The following is a 6650-nucleotide window of genomic DNA, read 5'->3' as shown; positions in this document are numbered from 1 at the left end:
TTTTTATATTTTCAACAACTTCGAATTATTGTTCTGCATATGGAATGTAGAAGCAATGTTAGAGGAATAAAGCTAGAGATTTTGGAGAACCATTTTCTCTAGAGTGTCACTATTCTGATCAAAATGCTATTTGCCCAATGGAAGCCAAACATTTTCAACATGTGGCCTCCACTTACCAGTGCTAGAAGAGGCCACAAAAGGCATGTTTCTCTGGATGCAAGAAAATGAAAAGTTCTTGGGGAAGGAGATGAATTCAGTTCTTTCATTATTAAATTTGTGTAGGGTTTTTTTTAACAAGCAGGAGCCCTGTCCCCCAGTGTATATGGGCTTAACCACAGCCACGGTTGTGCTGAAACCCAAGTTACATCATGCAGAGGGATGGTTAAATCTGAATCATAAAGCACCACAAATAAAAAAAAAGATGGGCCACACTATGTCCCTTCTAAGCCCACAACCCAAGGTGTTCCATTCAGATTTCTCATACTGTCACGTCCCTGGGGGTTACAACAGCCAAAGTCCGATAAACCAGTCCAAGGTCAGGAATACCAAGAATGCAAAGCCGATATCGAATTACCGAACCAACTTACAGAACATAGTTCAAGGTCAGAGTCACACAAAGTAATCCAAGGTCAGAGTCCAGAGTCAGGAACACAGATCAAGGTTGTAGGAGTGTGGATGCAAGCCAGGAGTTTTGACTTGTTGCTTCCACAGAAATTCTAGCTGACTAGGAGCTGTTTTTATAGTAAAACAGTCCCTTGAGCTGCTGGAAACCTTTTCATCCTGTCAATACTCAGGGCTACTTGAACAGATGTTTCTGTGGACAGCCTTCGAGCGATCCTCTGACCTTTTCGCCATAAGTCTTCCCCGAAACCTGGCCCGAAGCTTGTCTGCTGGGGAAGGAGAATCTGGAGGCAATTCAGGTGTTTCCGATTGCTCAGCATTCTCCTTGGCCTCAGTTAACCCTTCTGGTTCCAGGTCTTCAGCTACACTCATGACACATACATTAATTAGAATTAATGGTGCTGAAGCTTGTCTGCTTGGAAAAGATCATCAAGTCTCAGGATGTATCTCTAGACACCAAGACCAAGATCATCCACCCTCATGTCTTTCTGATGATCACCCTGTCAATACTCAGGGCTACTTGAACAGATGTTTCTGTGGACAGCCTTCCAGCGATCCTCTGACCTTTTTGCCATAAGTCTTCCCCGAAACCTGGCCCGAAGCTTGTCTGCTGGGGAAGGAGAATCTGGAGGCAATTCAGGTGTTTCCGATTGCTCAGCATTCTCCTTGGCCTCAGTTAACCCTTCTGGTTCCAGGTCTTCAGCTACACTCATGACACATACATTAATTAGAATTAATAGTGCTGAAGCTTGTCTGCTTGGAAAAGATCATCAAGTCTCAGGATGTATCTCTAGACACCAAGACCAAGATCATCCACCCTCATGTCTTTCTGATGATCACCATGTATGTATTGATTGATTTGAAAGGCAATGCTAGAGGAGAGCTTTGCAGATACCCTAGACCAGTGGTCCCCAACCTTGGGCCTCCAGGTGTTATTGGACTTCAAGTCCCAAAAATCCTGGACAGCAGAGGTGGTGGTGAAGGCTTCTGGGAGTTGATGGAAATTGAACCGGTGGACTTCTGCAGTCGATGCTGTACAACTGAGATTTTGCCCTGTTGCACAATTGTTACTAATTCCAGAGTGGTGAGGGGGAAAGGGGAAGATTGTACTGGAGGATTGTGCCCTTTGCTTTAACTTTAGCATTTGAAGATTATGTTTGTTTGATTTAAATCACTAGCAGGGTGAATAAAAATCAATGATTTTTTAATAAAAATTAAAATCCCATTTAAATATTAAAAGTTCTTTTTTCTTTTTTAAAAAATCCTTGATTTTATGCACCGTACTAGTGATTTAAATTATGAGTTTAAATTTGAATTAAATCCACCCTGTTGAGGATTATGGCATTTACCCCTTTTTATGACTGAGGTGTTTTACATATAAATGTGTGTTGTTTCTCATCTTCCATGAGATATTTTTCTTTCAATGACATTTTCAGAAGGGTAGCTGTGTTACTCTGTAGCCAATTGCAGCAAAAAGACACAACAGGGCCTTGTGGCACCTTGAAAATAACATGTTTTGTTTGGCCAAACTTTGGCTTGACAACATTTCAGAGGTAGGTGAAGTTTGCTGTGAGGCGCTGCAAGACCAGACTGGTGGTTTTATACCTCACAAGAGTGTTGTGGTGGTTTGTTGCAAAGTCTGGAGTGGCAACCAGCTTCTTGTCTGTGCCCAGAACTAATGACGTTTGCCCGGTTTCTTCACATCCTTATGCCTGAATATGTAACAGTAGAATAGGAATTACAGAGGCCAAGCTAGAAGAGGAAGAGGCGAAGCATCAGAGTAGAGGAGTAATATACTTGCACATAAGAGGTGACACAAGTTGCCTAAGAGGAAGGAAGATGCACAAATCAGTTTTGATGTGGTTAAAAATACATTACATCTGGCTGGCTCATAAAGTTCCCTGTGTGAGGGTCAATAAAGAGAAGCTGTTTCTATACCATGCCTAAGCACAAAGGCAGGGCTTCGGGATCATTCATCAGCTCTTGGCCGCAGGTGCACAGTTTAACTTACAATGAGGGCGGGGATTTCTATACTTAAGAGAAGTCTCTCTCTTTAAAACATGTGCCTGAGCCCATATAAATTAATAATCATCATGCCAACCTAGCAGTTTGAAAGCATGTAAAAATGCAAGTGGATAAATAGGTACCACTACAGTAGGAAGGTAACGGTGTTCCGTGCCTAGTCACGCTGGCCACGTGACCATGGGAACTATCTTCGGATAAACACTGGCTCTACGGCTTGGAAACAGGGATGGGCCCACTAGAGTTGGACACAACTGAAAAATTGTCAAGGGGAACCTTTACCTTACCGTCAAGTTAATTCTGACTTAATGGTGACCCTTTTCAATGTGTTCCCGGTAGAGAATACTCACAAAAATGCTTTCCCATTCCCTTCTTCTGTAGGCATCCTGGGACTGTACAGCTTGCCCAAGGCCACACAGGCTGGCTCTTCCGCCTGGAGGCACAATGAGGAATCAAACTCCCAGTTTCTGGTTCCGCAACCGGAGACCTAAACCAAATAGCATGGGCAAACGTTAGGCTCTGCTGTATTCTCTTCCTCCACCCACTTTTGTTGACAGTAAGATGGCCAAGTCAGCAGAATCTGTTCCCTGAGTTTTCATGGCCAAAGACCTGATGGCAGGTCCTTTGTAATATCCAGAACGATTTGAAGACTAGTGTTTGATGGACCAACTCATTGATTGGAAGGCAAAAGTCTGAATTCCAAGACCAGCTCTGGAACTTCCAAAAGAATGGAAAAAAGACAAGGGTGCGTCTGAGCATACCTAAACAACCATGTCCGGAAGCCATGAGAATAACCCCCCAAATCTACAGTTGCCAAGATGGCTGCACTCCACTTCCTTGAACATCATGTCCAAAGCCTGAGATCTGGAGAATGGACCCCAAAGCTTAAGTCTGGAGGACAAAGCTTAAGACCGGGCAACATTTAGTAATCCCCTAAGGAGAATAGGAGATGTTCAGCTTAAAAATGGGTTACACAGTCTGTTCCTGAAGATGATGGGATAAAACGGCTGGGCAATAGTTCTGAGTATGCTTGGTTTTTAATCTGATATTTTTCAGGAATGCACACAATGAATGCAAGACCACAGATCACTTCCTGCCCTCTTGCTGCTAGAAGTGTTGGACTAGAGGAGGAAAGTCATGTTTTTTTCCTTCCCATTCTACAAAAATAGCCATGCTCTCCAATTAGTAGAATTGAATGTGGCTGTTATGCCAAGGCTGGCTGTGACCAATTATGTGAAGCAGGAGGACCTGCAAGAAGTGACATCAAAATATGGCATAAAACAGTCTAAAACAAATAAACCAAAACACAACAGTCAAAAAACAATCCTCAAGTCATTTTTAAATTCAATCCACAAAAGCCTCCAGACTGAAAGAAAAATGTCCTCTCAGCCCATGTAAAAATGGGGAAATCAGTGGCTTGGTAGATCTCCTTTAGAAAACAGAATCCCATAGCTGTGGTGCCATCAATGGAGAGGCCATAGAAAAATGTTTCCAGATTCCAGTTTCATTATATTAAGCAGACCTTGAAGTCTTAGGCCCTTTAAAGATAAAAAGAAGAAAACACTTTAAAGCCATCATTTGCTGGGGAAGGCAATAAGAAAAGATTCTGGAGAACCATTTTCTCTAGAGTGTCACTATTCTGATCAAAATGCTATTTGCTCAGTGGAAGTCAAACATTTTCAACATGAGTGGCCCCCACTTACCAGTGCTAGAAGAGGACGCAAAAAATGGGGGTGGTCACAGGAAAAAGTGGAAAAGATCCTGCCATTTAACAAACATGAGCATTTCGGAACATGTAACTCCTCGCTTTTTGATACTGGCTAAGCCTCATCTCGAGTACTGTATCCAGTTCTTTACCCCACACTTTGAGAAGGATGCTGACAAACTGGAGCAAGTTCAGAGGAGGGCAAGAAGGATGATCATGGAGCTGGAAAACAAGCCGTGTAAGGAAAGACTGAAAGAACTGTTCTTGAGAAAAAAGAAGACAGCTTCTTCTTCTGTGGTGGGGCAAGCGATAAAGGCCATGGCATGACTTTTTTTATATCCAGAGCATGAGGGTTCATGTTCACAGCTACTCTGCTTTCTTTCCGGACCAAGATGTATGAAGCATTGGTTGCTGTTGCCAAGTGTTCACCCTCCTCTTCCTGCCACAGTGGGAGTATAAAACAGGAAGGCAGCGCTATGCTTTCCTTCTCAAGCAGTACGAGAGCTTGGGCTGCTCCCAGGAGCAGAGAAGGTGGAGCAAGCAGTAGGATGTGTCCCCTATGTAGAAGTCTTCAGTTGGGTTCTAACATCAGAAGCCACTATGAACTATGCAACATCCAGTATTGCAGTGCCCTCTTGAGGCCCCAGGAATGCAGTTTGGCCTTCGTTCTGTGTCACGCATCATCTCCAGAATTACTACATTTCCTTTCTGTTCTCCAAACATGGCGCAATCCACAGCACAGTCTCCATCGAAGCTGCAGACAGTTGACCAGCATGCAAAGTGACTCAACAAACCATCGGATTTTGTGTGTGTGTGTGTGAGAAGTTTCCGTCTTTTCCGTCTTGTCTCTTTCACACACAAACCAACCAATTGCTAACACTCTTCCTTATCCAACCCAGAAGGCCACTTACTCTCTGAGGCCACTGAGAAAGACAAGACTGTGAATCAACTGGACAGTGTTTGCTAAATATCTGATCACCAAGTGAGACATTTTTCCCCTGAGTCAGAAGTCACTATTATGTTGCATTTATCTTTTTGTCTATAACAGGACTCCAAAACAGACTTACAATCAGTCTGGGAACAGATCAAGTATATTAATGATAGGCAATTGCCACCAACATTGTCTTTACAAACAACAGGTGCTTCCAGGTGATCCAGTCCTCACATTGTGTATGGATACCATCTTTTCTTCCTAATGGATAGCAAGGTAGCAGTTAAAAACATGATAAAGAAATACTAAGAAAACATGAGTGAGTTATAAGAGGAATGAATGAATAAATGAATGAATGAATGAATGAATGAAATTTATTTATTTATTTATTTATTCATTCATTCATTCATTCATTCATTCATTCATTCATTCATTCATTCATTCATATCATACATACATACGTACATACATACAATGCCATTTAGGTGCCTTGGCACTACTCTGGGTGGTTTCCAACAGTAGGACAAACATAAAGAACACAGCCAAATCCCACCAACCCACAAATATAAAAATATAATATAAAAGAACAACATGCCCAAAAACCCAATAGACAAGATACAAAATACAAAATACAGTATAATGGTTGGGGGGGCAGGCTAAGGTTTGAAGGGAAGATATACTGAAATGCCTTCCTGAAAAGCAATGTTTATATGTGCTTTCTGAATATTAGGAGGGAAGGGGAGTGGCACACCTCCACAAGTAGAGCATTTCATAAAGAGGTTGCCACCACAGAGTAGACCTGACTCCTAATTATAGTCCTCCTGGCCTCCCTCGGGGTGGCCACTCACAATATCACAGCCTGGGAGGTTTGAGGTGATAGGTAGTGAGATCCTAAACCATCCAGGGCTTTATAGATCACCAGGAGGATGGCAATGTATGGATCCATTGTAACATTCCATGTTTGTGGCAAGGCAAAAACACAATGACCATCTTGTCTGGAAGCCCCCTCTATCTTTATTACTTGTTCTCTTATATCTACAGTTTCCCTCAATGCAGTCAAGGTGGCATACATCCCTCTACTTTATCCTCACAGCAACCCTTTGAGGTAGTCAAGCTGAGAGACAGTGAAAGATTGGAATTGGCCAAGGCCACCCAGCAAGTTTTCATGGCCACATGGGGATTTGAACCAGAGTATACTGAGTCATAGTCCAACTCTTGTAACTACTATACCACATTGGCTTTCTATTAAGGAGTTATTGTTCCCTTGCTCCTGTAGTTGTAGAATTGCATCTAAAAGCAATTTTAAAAAGCAGTATTCAGGTATGTGTGAAGGAAAAGGCTAAGAAAAGGAACAGTGGCACAGCTACTCAA

This window comes from Pogona vitticeps, chromosome 9, assembly GCF_051106095.1.
Source record: "Pogona vitticeps strain Pit_001003342236 chromosome 9, PviZW2.1, whole genome shotgun sequence".
Taxonomy (NCBI): Eukaryota; Metazoa; Chordata; class Lepidosauria; order Squamata; family Agamidae; genus Pogona; species Pogona vitticeps.
This window is presented reverse-complemented; position numbering follows the sequence as displayed.